Source organism: Prunus avium, chromosome 2, assembly GCF_965620075.1.
Source record: "Prunus avium chromosome 2, drPruAviu1.hap1.1, whole genome shotgun sequence".
NCBI lineage: Eukaryota > Viridiplantae > Streptophyta > Magnoliopsida > Rosales > Rosaceae > Prunus > Prunus avium.
The window spans coordinates 6,500,306-6,521,215 of NC_142285.1; the positions used below are offsets into that span (position 1 = coordinate 6,500,306).

At 41.7% G+C, this 20,910-nt stretch overlaps 1 pseudogene; it reads left to right on the top strand.

Annotated features, from left to right (window-relative positions):
• Nucleotides 1–1,787: 1,787 nt before the first annotated feature.
• On the top strand, nt 1,788–2,549 carry LOC148296356 (secreted RxLR effector protein 161 pseudogene; annotated as a pseudogene).
• The last annotated feature ends 18,361 nt before the right edge of the window (nt 2,550–20,910 follow it).

Here is a 20,910-nt window from a genome sequence, read left to right on the forward strand (position 1 = left end):
GGAGGGCTTCCAAGATACTACAGTTGATACATGCTGACATATGGGGCCCAATAAGTCCAATCTCAAATAGTAAGAAGTGATATCTCATCACTTTTATTGATGATTACAGTAGAAGAACTTGGGTTTATTTTCTGGTGGAAAAATCAGAAGCCTTTGCTATGTTCAAAGCGTATAAAGCTAGAGTGGAGAAGGAAACATGAGCATTTATAAGAGGTTTGAGGACAGATCGAGGAGGTGAGTTCACATCACTTGAATTCACAAAATTTTGCAATACGAATGGCATTCACAGACAGTTGACGGCTGCCTACACTCCTCAACAAAACGGCATTGTTGAAAGGAAGAATCGGACTATGATGAATATGGTTAGGTGCATGCTGTCATAGAAGAAAATTCCAAAAACTTTATGGCCAAAAGTAGTGAACTGGGCAGTACATGTATTGAATCGAAGTCCAACCCTTGCTGTGAAAAACAAGACACCTGAAGAAGCTTGGAGTGGGCGCAAACCATCGGTGGATCACTTTAGAGTCTTTGGCTGCCTATCTCATGTACATGTACCTGATAGCAAAAGAGTCAAACTTGATAACAAAAGCCTCAAATGCATACTGTTGGGGGTAAGTGAAGAGTCCAAAGTTTATAGATTGTTTGATCCCATTTCACAGAAAATTATTGTAAGCCGAGATGTGGTTTTTGAGGAAGATCAACAATGGAATTGGGATGACAGTCATGAGCAGATTATTTTAGCTGATCTTGAATGGGAAACTGATGAAGAAACAGTTACAGAAGATGAAGGAGATGAAGACAGATATGGAGCTAATGAAGATATGGACCACAATGAGTCTGATGGTAGTGATTCATTAGAAGCAAGAGATATCATGAATGAAGGCAGTTCAACTCCAGAGGGACGAACTCGAAGGCCACCACTTTGGATGAGAGATTATGAAACTGGTGAAGGTCTCTTTGATGAAGAACACGTGAACTTGGCTCATCTAGCCTTGTTTACTAATGGTGATCCCACTACTTATGAAGCTGCCGTGCAGAGTGAGAAGTGGAAACAAGCAATGGATCGAGAAATAGAAGCCATAGAGAAGAATGATACGTGGGAATTGACTGATCTGCCATCCGGGGGAAAGACTATTGGAGTAAAGTGGGTTTTCAACACAAAATTGAATGAAAATAGGGAGGTGGACAAGTACAAAGCTCGACTTGTTACCAAGGGATATAATCAAAAATATGGAGTTGATTTTTCTGAAGTGTTTGCACCGGTGGCTCAATTGGATACAATTCGAGTGGTTATTTCCCTTGCTGCACAACGGAATTGGAAGATTTACCAACTTGACGTCAAACCAGCTTTTTTGCATGAAGAGATTAATGAGGAAGTTTTTGTTGCGCAGCCACCTGGTTATGAACAGAAGGGGAGCGAATCCAAGGTATATCGTCTCAAAAAGGCACTATACGGACTCAAGCAAGCTCCACGGGCATGGTACAGTTGAATAGAGTCGTATTTCATCAAGGAGGGTTTTAATAAATGTCCCCACGAACATACATTGTTCATTAAGACAGCTAATGAAGGTAAAATTTTGATTGTATGTCTCTATGTTGATGATCTTATTTTCACTGGGAATGATGAGTTGTTGTTCGAGCAATTCAAAAGGTCCATGATGGTTGAGTTTGATATGACTGATCTCAGAAAAATGAGGTACTTTCTTGGCATTGAAGTGGTGCAGACAATGGATGGCATATTTATTAGTCAACGGAAGTATGCATAGGAAGTGTTGGAAAGGTTTAACATGAATCAATGCAACTCAGTGCATAACCCTGTGGTTCCTGGATTTAAGCTTACTCGTGATGAAGGAGGAGTGGGAGTTGATAGCACGCTTTATAAGCAAATGGTTGGAAGTCTCATGTACTTAACAGCTACACACCCTGATCTTATGTTTGCTGTAAGTCTAATTAGTAGGTACATGGAGCATCCTACTGAGTCTCATTTATTGACAGCTAAAAGGATTCTAAGGTACGTGAAAGGCACTGTTGGTTTTGGGATATTCTATAAGAAGGGAGGATGTGAAGAACTTATTGGCTACACGGACAGTGACTATGCTAGTGATCAAGATGATAGAAAAAGTAATTCAGGTTATGTCTTTATGATGAATTCAGGAGCAGTTTCATGGTCCTTGAAGAAGCAACCAGTGGTTACTCTTTCTACTACTGAAGCAGAGTTTATTGCTGCAGCTTCGAGTGCGTGTCAATTAGTATGGTTAAGAAGAATTTTGAGAAGTTTAAACTTGAGGCAAACTGGTCCGACAGTGGTTTATTGTGATAATGTCTCAACCATTAAGCTTTCAAAGAATCCGGTAATGCATGGTCATAGCAAGCACATAGACGTGCGATTTCATTTTCTTCGAGACCTTGTCAAAGATGAGGTAGTGGAGCTGTTGCAGTGTTTTACTCAAGAGCAGATTGCAGACATCATGACAAAGCCATTGGAGCTTGAAGCGTTTCTGAAGCTGCGAGATTTAATAGATGTCTGCAAATACCTTGGAATAAACTGAATATCAATGGTATTCAGTTTAAGGGAGGATGTTGAAGTTGTTAAGATTCTAGCTGTTAGGATTCCTTTATTCTTGGATTTATTCCTAGACGTGTTAATAACCCTCCTATACTTGAGGGACAAGGTTATCTTTCTGTTTCTGTTTTAGTCACTTACCACGATTCTAAGACCTGTATAATCATGGGCTGTTATCTTATTTCCTGTTTGATGTAAGGCTATTTAATAGCCAAGTTGGTTGTTTGGGTCTAATAAGAATTCTCTCCCAAGTTTACTAGTGCAATCATACTTTGTATTTACATTCAACAAATGCGCTCATATGTTCGTAACTGTCCAGAATGGCTAGTTGCTGGAGAGTTGTGGAACTCCTCCATAATTTGATCCCTCCACTTTGAAGTAGGGGGGACATATATTTTGTTTTGTATAAGAGGCAATTGTTCTGCCAAGAAAAATGTGGTTTAGTAGGAGCTTGGGCTTGCAAAGCAAAGCTTGAATAATGTTCATGGCTTCTGTGTCATTGAGGCAATCGGCTTTTATTTGTGACACACTATCAAAAATGGGTGTTGATAACCCCATGATGGCAAAAAATTGTGGTTTGCAAGACAAGGCATCCGATCGATAATATCGCAATATGAAACTAAAAAATAAATGAAATTTGTTGAGAAAATGCGCTTTTGCCAACATGGGGATTCAAACCTCTCTATCTTCCATCAATCCACTGCGCCTTATCCAACACGCTGCGACTAAGTTTGTTAATAAAGCTACGACGTGTAATATTTATATGGTCTTTAAAATTTCTACAAGCTAATATTATTGTTGAGGCCCAAAAAATCCACGGTTCGGCCCAAATAAATTCTCGGCCCAATGCAATACCTTACCGAGGAGAAGCCCGATTAGGGCACGTGAAAGTTCGTCATACGCGCTTGCACACAAGTTATCATGGGGCCCATCGATGGGTCGAGAAATGGAAGTCTCGGGTCACTTGGGGGCCTCGGGACTCAAGCCCATTTTCTTAGGCCCAAACATGGGTAAGCACAAGAAAGGAGATGGACCATTGCCTCAACCAAAATAAGCCCATTGACCCAATTAGAATAAACTAGCCAAAATAAGCCCATTGATCCAATTAGAACAAACTAACCAAAAAGCCCAACCTTTGACAAAGCCATCCCATCCATTGGATAGATCATGTGGTTGTCCCAAAAGACCAACATAATTAAGATAAAAACCAGCTCAAGCCCTGGCACTCAGTTTGGAGACAAAACCACCAAGGAACGTTGGAAATCTACACGTGGGTGGCTGCTGGGAACAAGTTCCAAATGCAAGAAACCAAGAAACCAAGGGATTTTGGCACGCAAGGGAGGATGCCATCTCTTAAACCAGCAGGCACATCTACTTCCTTTCCCCCATCAGGTTTGGCCATGGAAAGAGGAAGAAAGAGGAGAAAGAAGATGGGTGAAAAGGGGAGGCTCCCCTCTGAGGTAGCCGATGGAAGAAACTTGGAGCACCCAAAATCTCTGATTTTGTGGGATAGGGCAGAGTTGGCTTTGCCACCATGAGATAAGTCAAGAATGAGGAGAAGAAAGGAAGAGGAAAACTTAGCTAAGTTGGGAAGAAACCATTAGGGTTTCTTGGAGAAGAACAAACCCCAGCAACTATAAATAGGGCTTCTCCTACCCAACACAAACCAACCCGCAACCTTCAGAGAGCAAGCTTTCTCTCTTGCAAACCCAGCAAATTTTCGTGCTTTGCTAGCCCATTTCCCTCATCTCCCCTGCTTTGGCAGATTGCTACAGCTCTGACAGAGTCACTGTCAAGCTGCCGGAAGCTACGAAAATCACCCAAAACTCTCTTCCATTAAAACCTCTAATCTTCATAGGAACCCACAAACTTTCTCTTTCCCAAAGTGCTAAACCCATGGTAATTTTGCTCTCATGCCACATGCCCTTCATGCCAAGCCCAAAAGTTCATTTGTGAGTGTGAAAAAATTATCTGTAACTTGCTGTTGTTTTTGTTGGAGAAGATAACCAAAATACTTCCTAAGGCTTTGCTGCCCTTCATGCTGAGGGGATATGCGTTAACACGCGGTTTCCTGCTTTTGGGTGCGGGCGTGCCAGCACGGTCTACTGTGCGTCGATGATTTGATGAGCGTTGGATGGTTGAGTGGTGCGCCTATTTGAACTCGTTTTCCTAATCAAACGATTGTAGCCGAGAGAGGAAATGGTCTCGGCTGTTAGGTTCACGGCCTGAACTACAAGGCCGTTGAGTGATGGTGTAGGTGGTGGTTTTTGGGTGGTGCTCCGGCGCGCTGCTCAGGGAGCGACGGTCGTATGATATGTGGGGTGAGTGAACGAACAACAAGGATGGTGCTCCGGCGCCTTGAAAATCAAGGGTCGTATGATATATTGATGAGTGAATTTTCCTTACAAACTAACACTACTCCTAGGAAAGCAAGTAAAGATATTGAAAGTGCATTACAGGAAAAAAATAAGTTGCTCCGTGGGAGGCTTTGTTTTGGTGTTGAACCCTTTGAATGTAGCTCGAGTCTTGTATTTATAGGAAGAGTCCCTGGAGGAGTAATCGAGGCTAAAAATCTGCATGGTGGCGCTGGATTGGAGCAAGTGGGCAGTCCAATCGACATTTGGGATCGTGAAGTATGGTGGTGTGACCCCAGAAATCCTGGTGAATCTCGGCCGCCGCTTCTGATCGGGTTCTGAGCTTCTGGCTGTGGAGACGCATTTATGACCTGGATAGCTGGTGAACCAATATCTCAGGCTGTCAGAATTCCTTGTGAGAATGTCCACGTCTAATCGCCCTAGCGAAACGCTGCGTTTCAGCCTTTACGAATAAGTGCTGGGGCCTCGAGAAAGAGCTCCTTCGGCCAACTTATGGCCGTGATTTATTAGGCACAAACAATTTTATTTTTGTTTTTTTGTCAAGCTCATATATCTTATCATATGTAATATATTGTAGTAAATTATTATAACTAAAAAATTATGGTGTGTTTAATTTTCTTTCACTAATTACTACATATTTTCTAAAGACACAGTGTTTGTCAGGTCAAACAAACAAACCATGTCATGCATTTTATTCCAATTTTTTGTGATAAAATAATAGATAATTGACTAAATAAACATCCTCTAAAGTTTCAATAAAAATTTCCAAGTTTTTCTCACAATTTCCGTGATTTTTATTCAATTTTTATCGATATCGATATTTCCTCGATATTTCCATTGATATATCCGTGTTTTTGGACCACCGATATTTCCGAAACTCTCGATATTTTAGACCTTGGTATGGTCTCAAGTGTTGAACTGCAAATACAACTGACATCATCTCCTTGTCGTACAAAGATAGGCTTTTGTGCTTATCTGAGAGAGCTTTACTCACATAAGCGATTGGATGTTTGTCCTGGTACAGAATGGCTCTAATTCCCACATTAGATGCATCACACGCAACCACGAATAACTTGGAAAAATCTGGCAGGGCTAGCACAGGGAACGAAAAATTGAGTTCATCAGAGCTTGAAAAGTGGAGGGAGAATTAGTGAGACCGAAGGGCATGACTGTGAACCTCTATTTTCGGAATGTCCTCTTCGTACATACGGATTTGGTGGTGTTGTTATACATATCTGGTTGGTACTAGAAATGTCCTACCAGAACTGTCCTACCAGAAATAGCCCACCAAGAATGGCCTACCTGAAATGTCTTACCCATTTCAATATAGCCTAAGCCAATGCGGCCTAGTCAAAATGTCATACCCGAGCAATATGTGCTAGCCAACTCCTACTGCCTCAGCCATGTGCACACCACCACGCATGCCTTTGATGACAGATCACCACGTGCGTCCTGACATTTCACCAGGCCACTACCTCTGATCTTCTGACAGCCCATGCCTTCCCCATGTGCCCAGCTCATACCCCACTGAGGATGACCCACGCCTTTGCCACTTGCCCATTAAACAATGGCAAGTGGCCCTCATCTCCTGCCTATATAAGGGAACAGACCCCTCTCCAGCAGGGGGCTCCAATTCTCCTCTCCATGCGCATATCCGGAGACACCCAAGCTCTCCCTCTTCCTCTTGTATTCAGGCTCTCAAGCCTCTCTCTATGTATAATGTAATACTCATTTATAATAAATATCAAGCTCTATAGTGGACGTAGCCCTATTCGTGGGTGAACCACTCTAAATCTGTGTAATGTGTGTGATTGACCATATACCCTCTAGGGCTGTGCTAAATCACCCGTTAACAGTTGGCGCCGTCTGTGGGAAACGACACGAAAGGTTTATGTCGTTCTCATCCTTCTCCACCTCGAAATCCATCTCCACCGAAAAACCATATTCATGGTCCAGCTACTTCTAGCCGACTGTGATAAGCAGAGTAGGTTGCTGCTCAGCTGCGAAATCTGCTCAAGACACCTAGGCCCCTCCACTTGTGAAAATCAAGGGTAGCAAGCGAGACAAGAAATGGAGAAACAGCTCGACTCGTTCCCAAAGCATCCCACAAAAATTATTGGCTACTAGACCCAAGGACCGAACTGTGTACAAGGTCAGACCCGATATGGCCAACCCGGTTTATGGCTACAAACTCCGAGCTCTAAGTTGAACCACACTTGCTCTGGTCTAACCACCTAGCTCTAGGTATGATCCCAGCCGACCCGGTATCATCTGGGTCGACCAGGTACGGACCGAGCCGTCTAGATGTGCCGACCTGTCCTTATGGACCTATCAGAAATCGGGGGTTGTCGGAGCTCCAGTTGCGTCAACTCCATCCTTGCTACCCCGCGCCATTACGCAATTCCTCCTCCCAGGCGTCGCTCTCTATTGAAGTGCATAAACAGATAAGGAATCTCTTGCTTTAATGATTAATTATTATTAAATTGGTCACATATAGCATCTCCACGGCACCCATTTCATGAACCATATTGTAATGTGGGTCATATCTCCAAGAGCATTTGATGTCTTTTTATAAATATTCTCATCCCCTATGTCGGACCAGGATACCCATGTGCCCTCCTACTCAATTTCCTGCTCCAATCATGCTTGCCCACTAAAGAGAGAATAAATCTCTTCCTGCTGCCATGATATTTACATTAAAATATTATGTACTATCTTCCTCCCTCTGTTATGCAAACACTAGTATTTAGAGGCCTTGTGGTCGTTGCCATCAGGAGACCCTTTTTAAGGCCTACCACGTGAAGGCACAAAATATATATTTTTACATGTTCGAAAATGACCGACCCACTTACACAATATTATTATGTGAATAGCTCAACACCACACCTCCAGTGTGCCCAAACCAGCTTGGTACCGCAACTCCAATGTGCTCGCAAATCGGCTCGGTATTATGCATATGTGTATAGAAAGGCACCACCTTACCACCTTGCATGCTTGACCACCTTGCAAGCATGACCGAGCTGATCACCTCGCGTGCTTGACCAAGTTGACCACCTCGGATGAAATGGCCAACCCGACTACTTGCATGGCCAACCTTCAAGTCAGACCCAAGCACATTACAAGGTCACCCAACACCTCGCATGTCCGACTCTTTGCGTCACATGCGCCGAACCCCTTGCATGGTCATCCACCACGTTGATTGACCTACCCGACCACCTTGCATGCGTGGTATGTTACTTGCAAGGACTACCCAGCTGACCACCTTGCATGTGTGGTGTGCTACTCCCAAGGATGAGCCAGATGACCACCTTGGAGAAAATGACCAACCCCACCACCTTGCATACGTGGTGTGTTACTTGCAAGGACGACCCAACTGACCACCTTGCATGCATGACCGACCTGCTTACCTTGCATGCGTGGTGTGCTACTTCCAAGGATGAGCCAGATGACCACCTTGGAGAAAATGACCAACCCGACCACCTTGCATGTGTGGTGTGCTACTCCCAAGGATGAGCCAGATGACCACCTTGGAGAAAATGACCAACCCCACCACCTTGCATACGTGGTGTGTTACTTGCAAGGACGACCCAACTGACCACCTTGCATGCATGACCGACCTGCTTACCTTGCATGCGTGGTGTGCTACTCCCAAGGATGAGCCAGATGACCACCTTGGAGAAAATGACCAACCCGACCACCTTGCATGTGTGGTGTGTGTTCGGTTCATTTTTACACATGATTTTTCATGTTATTCACCTATTATTTTGAGTTAGTTCTTGACATTTTATAGCTTTTTACTTCCTTTTGGTGTTTTCTTAGATTTTACCTTGGTTGTGATGAAAATGAGCTAAAAGTGCATTATTAGTTATAAATTCTGTTTTTGTTCATTTTCGTAGGTCAACTTCTTGGCCTGGGATCAACATGCTCTGGTGCTTGGATGAGGTCATGATCTTCATGAGACTTGTTCCAATGGATGTTAACTACAACATATCCAAATTTGAGCTCCATTGGACAAGTATTGCCTATCCAACCAATCCAGCATGTTACCACAGTTCTGGAAATCCGGATTTGGCCAGCTTTTACCTCCCTTGTGTCATCTTAACTTCTTGTTACCATAACCCTTGGTAACAAGGAATTACATTTGTAAAATAGATATTTTCTGAGCTTTTGGCATCTTTGTGAAGTCAAAGCTCCATCATGGCAAGGGGACAATGGGCTAAGGCTTTATCAAAGGTGGTAGTTTTATATTAAAAGGTAAAAGCTGGAAAGGAGGAGAGAGGGAGGAGAAGTCAAAATTGCAATCTGATATTGGGAGCCTTTGAACGTGGAAAGCAATTAAATTCTGTCATTCTACACAAGAGAGCAGATTTTGGAGAGTTTGGAGCTAGGAGAAAGCCAAGGTGCAGCCAAGCAAAGTGGAGAAGAAAGCTTCCACCATTGATGAGCTTGAAGCTTTCACAATTTTCTCAAAATCTGTAAACTCTTTCTAATTTGATTTTGAGTTTGTATTTGGAATAAGTATGAGCAACTAAACTCCATAGCTAGGGCTTAGGTTGAAGCCCTAAACATGATTACCTTATTGTTTTGATGCTTGAGTGTATGAATTTCTAGATGTTGTTGATGAACCCCATTCACTAATTGAATTTTATGATATGTGTTTGCTTCCTTTGCTTAATCACCTTAGGTTGTATGCATGTAGCTAAAGTTGAGAAGTTGTGTAAGATAACCAAGAACACAATTTCTAATTAGCAACAAATGATTGAACTTGTTTAAGTGAGCATCATGTGAATTGGTTTCTTGACAACAATTGATGAATTCCAATTCACCAAATTAATCTATCCTTGATGTGTGTTTTCCTTGATTGATTACCTTTGAAAGCATGCTTCTTGAGGTTGTTGGGATTATGTGTATCTTCATGTTTTCCTAAGCAATAGATGGATGGAGTAAGAACCATCCATGTGAATTGGTTTCTTGAATACCTAATGTAAACACCATGCTATTAGGGTTCTTGTGATGTTCATATTCTCTTTGAACTTAATGGGTTTTCCTTGCAATCGAATCGAAGTACGAACCATACCTAGGTTCGGTTATGAGGAGGGCACAAGTATTGTAGCACGAACCATGCACTTTACGTATATTAGAGAGAATCAATGCGTCTTGAGCCACGACCCATGGTCTTGATTGCGAACATCTTCATCAATACATTTAGAGTTCATCAATTGAGTATCCATGAACATGGGTAGAATTGTTTAGGGTGGATTCCGAAACCCTAGTGTTTGTTACATTTTAATTTCACATTTTGATAATTCATCTCTGCCATTCACATTTAAATTCAAAGTCCATTTACTTTCATGCAATAGAAATAGGTCACTTGAACCAAATCAAAACCCCCCCCCCCCCCCCAATATGTGTGTGAGTTGCGTGTTTGACACGTTTTGTGTCTTTGTCACTGAATTTTGTTTGTTTTCGTAATTGTTTTGGACGTTTGGTCCGCGCTGTGTTCTTGCATTTTCTGTGCTGATTCCAACCGTATAAAGAACGTGAATTTTGGATAAACAGTTGGAAAGTTATAGGTCAAAAACTGGACAGAGGTCGAAACTGAAAAACAGAGAAAACAACTCTGCCCAAAAACGAGATTTTCACTGTTCACAGCACTGTTCATGGGTGATAAATAGGTGATAAAAGGGTGATAGAAAGTGCTGTTTGTGTTTTTCTTTGTTTTCTTGTGTTGTTTCATTTCTTTTATCTTCCTTACTTCATTTTTAGTTTCCAATTTGTATTGTGTTTGTGTGTTGTGTAAAATTAGTGTTCTTTACGTACTCAAATTAGAACTTATAGGAAACCGACAAGTTCTTCGTGGGATCGACCCCGTACTTACATAATCTATACTTCATTAGATTCGTGCACTTGCGGGTATTTTTAATTGGTTGTTTGCACATTAATTTGTGTCCTTTTAGGAATGCAACAATTTTTGGCGCCGTTGCCGGGGAACTGGCACGGTTGCTTATTTGTTTTGTTTGAGTATGTTTAGAGTACTTAGTTTTATTTTTGTTTATTGATTGTTGTTTCATTTTATCTTGATTTGTTTTTGTTTCTTTTTCTTACAGGAATATCCGAGGAGTCACCTCCACCATCTCCAATGGCAGCCGCAACTGAAATTGTGGAACTTACTATGTAAGAATACTCCAATAAATTTGTGATGGAAGAAGCAAATGTTTTTGGCTCATTTCATAATGAATTGCCTATGAATGAATATTTCCGACAAACATACAATTCGGAGTGGAGAAATAATTCAAACTTCTGGTGGACCGACAATCCAAATTTTCAACAAGGGTCATATCAACCATATCAAGGCCAACATAATACTTGTCCACCTTCTGGTCAACCCCAATATTATAATCCACCACCACTTAGTCAATCTCACCAACCACCTCAAGGACCAACTTTGGAAGAAATTGTTGCTTCAATGGTTAGACACACAGATAGTTTCATCATGCAGAGGAATGACACCCATATGCAGAGGAATGATACCCACATGCAGAAAATGGTTAAGGCCATTGCCAATCTAGAAAATCAAGTGGGGCAAATTGTCACAGCTTTGAGTCAAAGGGAACCTGGCATGATGCCTAGCCAACCAGTGATTAATCCAACTGGGCGTGAGCATGTTCAAGCAGTTACCTTGAGAACTGGTAAGGTAATTGGTGAAATTGATGGTCCTAAAAATTTGATTCACAATGTTGATGACATGCAGGTTGAGGAAGTGATTATGCCTAATGAAAAGGATGAAATCAACAAAGAGAAAGATACACAAGCAGCTTCTTCATCCGAGTGGATCCCAAAGCATGAACTTGCAAGAAGGGCAAGAAAGGAGAAGGTAAGTCGTGAACCTACTGATGAAGATATCTTACGTGCTCCTTTTCCTCACAGGTTGATGAGTTCCAAAAAAATTCAACATGCCAAGGACATATTGGAAATCTCCGAAAAAGTGCAAATCAACATTCCTCTCTTGGATGCAAACAAGCTCAAGGAATACGAAACTATTGCATTAACGGAAGAGGTTTCTGCTGTTTTGCAAAGGAAGCTTCCTCCCAAGTTGAAAGATCCAGGAAGTTTCACAATTCCCTGTGTCATTGGTGATAAATTGTTTGAAAAACCTTTAATTGATTTAGGTGCTTCAATTAATCTAATGCCTTATTCTATTTTTGAAGTACTAAAGGAAGATAAGCTGAACATCCATGTTCCAAGTACCAATCATATGTTCAATGTCATTCCTTCTACTCAAATGAGAAGGCCACCCGATCCTAAATATGTGCCTCCTCCATCTAATCCACGTATTGAAAAGCGCTTAAAATTGCTTTTGAAATCTACTCATGCGCATAAAAAGAAAAGAATACGAAAGGGGTTGATTAGATGGCAAAGAGATTTGAAGAAAGTTCTTGTTCGGCACAAGGAGGCGATTGAGCCAAAACCCCCCAAGTGACCATAGTATGTTGGAAGTCCGGCAAAAGACTTTAAACTTAGCGCTTCTTAGGAGGCAACCCAAGGTGAATAGAAGAAGTTTGTTGTCGTCCTAATCGCTTCAAAGTGGAGTTTCTCTAGACTCAAACTTACTTTTATTTTACTTTATTTATTTATTTTTCTTTTGAGTTAGGATTTCAATCTCCAACCAAGGTAATTTCGATTTTCTTGTTATTTCTCTTTGTTTTTCTTACTTTTGCTTTCCTTTACTTATTTGTGTTTCTATTTTGTTGTTAAGTTTGGGAAGTAGATTGCTTCATGATTGCACACTCAGAATTTTGGCTCAAATGCTTATTTCATTCCATAACATGTGATTACATACACAAACGTGAAAATGCGTACATAAATTCCTAATCGCATGTTCATTGTTGCATTCTGCGCCACTTGAGGCTTCTGCTAATTGCCTCTGTCTGTTCTTGCTTGTAGAACCTGCAACAGCTCTACATGATCTTCATTCCTCTTTTGCAGCATCTCTACATGCTGGTGGGCATTGTAGAGCCGCTTCTGCAGGTCCGCCACCTGAGTTTTCAGGGCCGCCACCTCCTCACTCAGTGCCCCGCACTCTCGTGTTCTCGCCAGTAGGCGCAGGCCTAGATTTGTGGCAGAAACCGCGTGTTGCACGTTTAGAGTTTGGGACTCCTCCACTGCCACATTGTCCGACCGCTGTGCCATATGCAGATGCACCGCAGGTGTGAGTCTTCTCACAGTTACACCTTCCGACAGAGCAGCTCTTATTAGCACGGCCTCAGAGAAATTCGAGGCCGAGCCATGATGATATGAAGAGTTTGGGAAGACAAGGGTTGGAGGAGCCCGTATCTGGGCATTTGGTGGTGCAAGGGTTAACTCAAGGTTAAGGTCATCAACGAGCATATCTGAGGATGCCATTGATTTTTATCTCTGGACTATTTGATGGTTTTTCTTGAGTTTGCATGATGAAATGCAGGGTACTCCTCATTTCAGCCGAGAAGCGGTTTAAATAGACTTATACTCATAAGGGAGCCGACACCACTTTGCATTTCCTGCGCAATTTGCGGTTGCGTCCAGTTAATAGGGAAGCACTTTCACTTTCACTTTACTTTCTTTTCCTCCCTGTTTTCTGGTGCATTGTGTTTTGATTTCTTTTTAGTTTGTCGTCTTTGTTTTATTTCCGTTGGGGACGTATGCTTTATTTCTTTTTCGTTTGTCGCATTCCCTTTATTCCAGTTTGGGAAGCGTGTTTTGTTTTTCTTCTTTGTCTTTTGCAACTTTCTTTTCTTTTATTTCATTTCTGAAAACGAAAAAATAAAAATAAAAACTAAAAAAAAAAAAAAAAAAATTACACCGAAAGGCAAAGACAAACAGGCACACCAATAATACACTAGAATCACTTTTTTCCAGTGCTCGGTGTCTCGACCATAGGACCTTTGAGTCTAGCCCTACGGCTATCCTCTTCCGAGGCTTCAGGTGCAGTCTCTTGGGGCTCATCACTCGAGCTCCCAAAGATTGCATTCTTAGCTTGAGCGTAACCACTTTTGTGGTCTGTTTTCTTGCGCTTTCCCGGTCGGTCTATGTCCTCCAGCTACTTTCTCATGTCATGGGCGTAAACACTTACCATCTTGGAGAGATTTTTGTTCTCTTCCCGCAACGCTTCCAGCTGGTGTCGATTCACCTCTAGTATCCTTGCCCTTTCCGTTTTTAAACTTTTAATAATACTCTGGCACTCTTCAACCATACTTCGCTCTGCCGCCAACTGACCTCTTAGCACCTCCACCTCATGGGACTTCGCAATTAGGCGATGACCCACACTTGCGACTGTTGCTGTGCTTTGCACGCTTAGTGCTAGAGCATCGCTCACGACCCGGTTGTCATCCCTTGCTCCCAGCACCCGTATATCCTTAGGAGTCACTAGATTTCTAGCAACTTCAAGGGCAACATCGTTGTCCAGCAGTATCGAGTCATTCACTGTCACGTGCCCCCGTGCAGAGGCAAAGTAGGGCATCCACACTGGTGCCACTGCTTGGCCTCGAGTCTGAGTCGGTGGAGCTAGGTTGAGATCCAACGAGAATGGGTAGGAAGAGGCCATTTGAACTTTCTTTTCTTTTGTTCTTTCTTTTCTCTTTTATGTGTTTCTGAGTTTGTGTGTTTTTCCCCAACTCTTTCTCTTCTTCTTTTATAGAGTTAGTTCTACGTAACCCTAGCCGCTGCGCTTCTGCGTTTTGCGCGGCTCTTACGGCCTATCCCCTTAGGTCGCCTCACCTATCCCCCAACCCCTTTAATTGCACTTCTGCCTTTCAGCGCTTTCAAGAAACGAAAGTCGTCACGCCTTCCTATGAAGGCAATAATTCTGGCTTGGGACCGTGAGAGAGACCTCTGCTTGTCGGCACGTCTCTCACTTTGTATCCCATGACTCACAGGAGCCGAGACATCAGGGCCCACTTTTTTCTATTTTTCTGAGTCCTCGCTCTTTGTGCTTCTGACTCAGTTTCTTTGTTTTATATACTTCCTTCGCTTTTGGGCTTTCGTTTGGGTTGGGCTTTCATTTTGGTTTGTGCGTTTCTTTGGGTTGGATTTCTGCGTGCGTAGGACTGTTGTTAGGGCTTACTGTTCTGCTTGTTTTGTTTTGTTTGGTTCAGTTTGGTTTTGTTTTGTTTTGTTTCGTTTTGTTTTGCAGCCGTGTTGTAGTTGTATTTTTTGTTTGTTCTTGTTTCTACTTGCTTTATTCCCTTTATTTCTTGTTATAACATTGTTGATGCATAAATTCTTTAACATTGAGGACAATGTTTATTTCTAAGTTTGGGAAGGGATAGCAAGTCTTTTTCGTTTCACTTAAACTCTTGCTTTCTTTTATTTTGTTTTCCTTTCAGTTTTGAGTTTTTTTTTGTTTTCAAGTCACTTTCCGGACATATATGATGAGATTGTGATGAATGTTTACACGACTTGATTGAAAATGCTAAAAAAAAAAAAAAAAAATTTGTTATTCACTAAATGGCATCGTTCTAGCATGATATGTTTGAAACACTCTATGCACTTGCCATTTGTTTCATAATTCTCCAGTTGAGGGACTTACATGATCCAAAGGATTGTATCAAGCATGAATTAGACTTGTATAACCATATAATGTGAGCTTTGAGCCTTTTGCTTCAATTCATGAGTGTTATACACATATTCTTATTTTTCTTGTCATCTGAGTTGTTGTTTGATCTCATTATTCATTGATTTGGTTGAGCACTTAAAAGTCACTCATTATTGTGCAATTTGATTACATGACATTTGAGAAATGATATTAAGGCCCTCTTTGGACCGTTTGTGCCTTTCAAGCTAACCCTATGCATGCTTAAGCATGATTTTCCATTGATAACCACCTTGAGCCTATATGTATGCCTTTTCTTTCAAGTAACCAATTATTACTTCTAGCCTTAGCCTGAAAAACAAGAATTTACCTTTCTAAGGAACTCATGAGCTTTAATTTAGATGTGTTTTTCATGCTAAGTTTGGGAAGTTTGTTATCTAAAAAATAAAAAATAAAAAGTACTTCACTCAAAGGGTGAAAGAAAAGAGAAGAGTTGTGGTTAAGTGGCAATGGTTTCAAATTCAATTCCATGTTTCTTGGTTGTTCGAATGGAAGGAAGGAGTGTGAATCAAAATATTGTGGAGGTATAAGGCTTTGTGGTCTAATTGATCACATATATAAAATAAATAAATAAATGAGTGAAAATCTCATGCGTGATGTTTCAAAGTCTTTTAGTCAACGATTATATGCTCTTACATTGTGAGTTCCTTGGACTTTGTTGTATCCATATCCTTCATTTCTTACTCACCTTGCACCCTTAGCCCCATTACAACCTATAATAAAGACCTAAATTGATCCTAAATGTCATGTGGTGGAATTGCACACATTCTTCTTTTAAGTGTTTAGCATCCTTCGTGAGATCATATTCATGCATGTTTTTCATCTTGCTAATTGTGAGTTAAGTCCCTTATGGTTTAACTCTATTCTCATATTTACTATTGAGTGATGCATTGTACCCCTCTTCCGAGTGATTCATTTGTGAGAGGACAACTTTGGTGAGATTTGAAGTTACATTTGTGCTTGGTATGATTTTTGAAGTTATGTGAAAACTGAAATTGGAGAATGAGTTCCATTTGGCCATCACACTACTACACTTGAGCATGTTGTGTTCTGAACTTTGCCACCTTGTGACTAATGTCTAAACTGAGTTTTTCTTTTGAAAACCTTTGAGTCGTTTGCATGAGTCACTCTCTTTTTGGAAGGTGTTCGGAAAGTTTTGTTTCGAGCCTTGTTTCAGTTTCTGTTTTGCTCGAGGACTAGCAAAAGATAAGTTTGGGAAGTTTGTTCGGTTCATTTTTACACATGATTTTTCATGTTATTCACCTATTATTTTGAGTTAGTTCTTGACATTTTATAGCTTTTTACTTCCTTTTGGTGTTTTCTTAGATTTTACCTTGGTTGTGATGAAAATGAGCTAAAAGTGCATTATTAGTTATAAATTCTGTTTTTGTTCATTTTCGTAGGTCAACTTCTTGGCCTGGCATCAACATGCTCTGGTGCTCGGATGAGGTCATGATCTTCATGAGACTTGTTCCAATGGATGTTAACTACAACATATCCAAATTTGAGCTCCATTGGACAAGTATTGCCTATCCAACCAATCCAGCATGTTACCACAGTTCTGGAAATCCGGATTTGGCCAGCTTTTACCTCCCTTGTGTCATCTTAACTTCTTGTTACCATAACCCTTGGTAACAAGGAATTACATTTGTAAAATAGATATTTTCTGAGCTTTTGGCATCTTTGTGAAGTCAAAGCTCCATCATGGCAAGGGGACAATGGGCTAAGGCTTTATCAAAGGTGGTAGTTTTATATTAAAAGGTAAAAGCTGGAAAGGAGGAGAGAGGGAGGAGAAGTCAAAATTGCAATCTGATATTGGGAGCCTTTGAACGTGGAAAGCAATTAAATTCTGTCATTCTACACAAGAGAGCAGATTTTGGAGAGTTTGGAGCTAGGAGAAAGCCAAGGTGCAGCCAAGCAAAGTGGAGAAGAAAGCTTCCACCATTGATGAGCTTGAAGCTTTCACAATTTTCTCAAAATCTGTAAACTCTTTCTAATTTGATTTTGAGTTTGTATTTGGAATAAGTATGAGCAACTAAACTCCATAGCTAGGGCTTAGGTTGAAGCCCTAAACATGATTACCTTATTGTTTTGATGCTTGAGTGTATGAATTTCTAGATGTTGTTGATGAACCCCATTCACTAATTGAATTTTATGATATGTGTTTGCTTCCTTTGCTTAATCACCTTAGGTTGTATGCATGTAGCTAAAGTTGAGAAGTTGTGTAAGATAACCAAGAACACAATTTCTAATTAGCAACAAATGATTGAACTTGTTTAAGTGAGCATCATGTGAATTGGTTTCTTGACAACAATTGATGAATTCCAATTCACCAAATTAATCTATCCTTGATGTGTGTTTTCCTTGATTGATTACCTTTGAAAGCATGCTTCTTGAGGTTGTTGGGATTATGTGTATCTTCATGTTTTCCTAAGCAATAGATGGATGGAGTAAGAACCATCCATGTGAATTGGTTTCTTGAATACCTAATGTAAACACCATGCTATTAGGGTTCTTGTGATGTTCATATTCTCTTTGAACTTAATGGGTTTTCCTTGCAATCGAATCGAAGTACGAACCATACCTAGGTTCGGTTATGAGGAGGGCACAAGTATTGTAGCACGAACCATGCACTTTACGTATATTAGAGAGAATCAATGCGTCTTGAGCCACGACCCATGGTCTTGATTGCGAACATCTTCATCAATACATTTAGAGTTCATCACTTGAGTATCCATGAACATGGGTAGAATTGTTTAGGGTGGATTCCGAAACCCTAGTGTTTGTTACATTTTAATTTCACATTTTGATAATTCATCTCTGCCATTCACATTTAAATTCAAAGTCCATTTACTTTCATGCAATAGAAATAGGTCACTTGAACCAAATCAAAAACCCCCCCCCCCCCCAATATGTGTGTGAGTTGCGTGTTTGACACGTTTTGTGTCTTTGTCACTGAATTTTGTTTGTTTTCGTAATTGTTTTGGACGTTTGGTCCGCGCTGTGTTCTTGCATTTTCTGTGCTGATTCCAACCGTATAAAGAACGTGAATTTTGGATAAACGGTTGGAAAGTTATAGGTCAAAAACTGGACAGAGGTCGAAACTGAAAAACAGAGAAAACAACTCTGCCCAAAAACGAGATTTTCACTGTTCACAGCACTGTTCATGGGTGATAAATAGGTGATAAAAGGGTGATAGAAAGTGCTGTTTGTGTTTTTCTTTGTTTTCTTGTGTTGTTTCATTTCTTTTATCTTCCTTACTTCATTTTTAGTTTCCAATTTGTATTGTGTTTGTGTGTTGTGTAAAATTAGTGTTCTTTACGTACTCAAATTAGAACTTATAGGAAACCGACAAGTTCTTCGTGGGATCGACCCCGTACTTACATAATCTATACTTCATTAGATTCGTGCACTTGCGGGTATTTTTAATTGGTTGTTTGCACATTAATTTGTGTCCTTTTAGGAATGCAACAGTGTGCTACTCCCAAGGATGAGCCAGATGACCACCTTGGAGAAAATGACCAACCCCACCACCTTGCATACGTGGTGTGTTACTTGCAAGGACGACCCAGCTGACCACCTTGCGTGCATGACGGACCTGCTTACCTTGCATGTGTGGTGTGTTACTCCCAAGGATGAGCCAGACGACCACCTTGGAAAAAATGACCAACCCGACCACCTTGCATACGTGGTGTGTTACTTGCAAGGACGACCCAGCTGATCACCTTGCATGCTGCAATCTCCACATCGTAGCCCAGCCGAGCACCTCGCATGCTCAATCTCCACGCCATAGCTGACTCGAGCACGTCGCATGCTCAATCTCCACATCGTAGCCGACCCGAGCACGTTGCATGCTCAATCTCCAAGTCGCATGATGGGTCGAACACACGTCGCATGACCTACCCGAGTAGCTTCCACGGCAAATCTCTACGTTGCGTGGCCTACTCGAGCAATTTGCATGTCAAATCTCCACGTTGCATGGTCTAACCGAGCACGTCGCATGCTCAATCTCCACATCGTAGCCCAGCCGAGCACCTCGCATGCTCAATCTCCACGTCATAGCTGACTCGAGCACGTCGCATGCTCAATCTCCACATCGTAGCCGACCCGAGCACGTTGCATGCTCAATTTCCAAGTCGCATGATGGGTCGAACACACGTCGCATGACCTACCCGAGTAGCTTCCACGGCAAATCTCTACGTTGCATGGCCTACTCGAGCAATTTGCATGTCAAATCTCCATGTTGCATGGTCTACCCGAGCACCTTGCATGCTTAAATCTCCATGTCGTAGCCGACTCGAGCACCTTGCATGCTCAAATCTCCACGTCGTAGCCGACTCGAGCACCTCGTATAATCAATCTCCACGTCGTAGCCGACCCGAGCACCTCGTATGCTCAATCTCCACGTCGCATATGGACCCAATAACCTTGCGAGGTTAAATCTCCAAGGAACAAAAGCTTCCCCTCTCCAAAATACTGGTTGATCGCCTTCGCCAACAAGGAACTTACATAAAGGTCCCAGTTGAACTAGTTCTCTACTAGGAACTTGGGGGCTTGGGAGACACCATGTATGTCAGCTCGCCTCACCATCACCTCCAACCTGTCCCACCATGGTTTAAAGAAAGACGACGAAGTCCTGCCATGGTTAAAGTGAGACGAAAAAGGGTATATCATCTGTAAATTAGTATGTAGCATGTCATGTAACGTATATCATTTTCACATGATCATTACATACATCATGTCATCATCACATACATCCTCATCACGTCATCATCACATACATCCTCATCACGTCATCATTACATACATCTCCATTATGTCATAAGTGCGAAATTGTATGTGTGAACTCCATTACGCCTCGCCTCGCCACCAAGACCTACCAAGGCTTGATTCTCCATGATTTAGCTCGCCATAAGGCCTATACGAACTCGCCAACCAAGACCGACATAACTTGGCTCGCCACTCAAGACCTACTAAGGCTCAGCTCGCTATCGAAAGGTGTATAGCTTGCCTAACCTCCAACCATTTGCAGCTAAGGCTCATCACTCACAACAGACTCATCAACTCAGCCAAACAAAGATTGACTTGAAAAGTTCCCAGTCAAGAACTCGTTCTCAACTAAGAACTTAGGGGCTTGTTAGTGCATGTACCTGGTCGGCACCAAGTGGCCTCACCTGCCCAGCACAGCTGAAGAACTTGGTCATCACCAGCTGACCTGGCCTGCCAGAGCTGGTATTAGTTGCACTTGATCAGCACCAGTTGTTCGGCTCGGCCAACGTGGAAATGTCCTACCAGAACTGTCCTACCAAAAATAGCCCACCAGGAATGGCTTACATGATTACTTG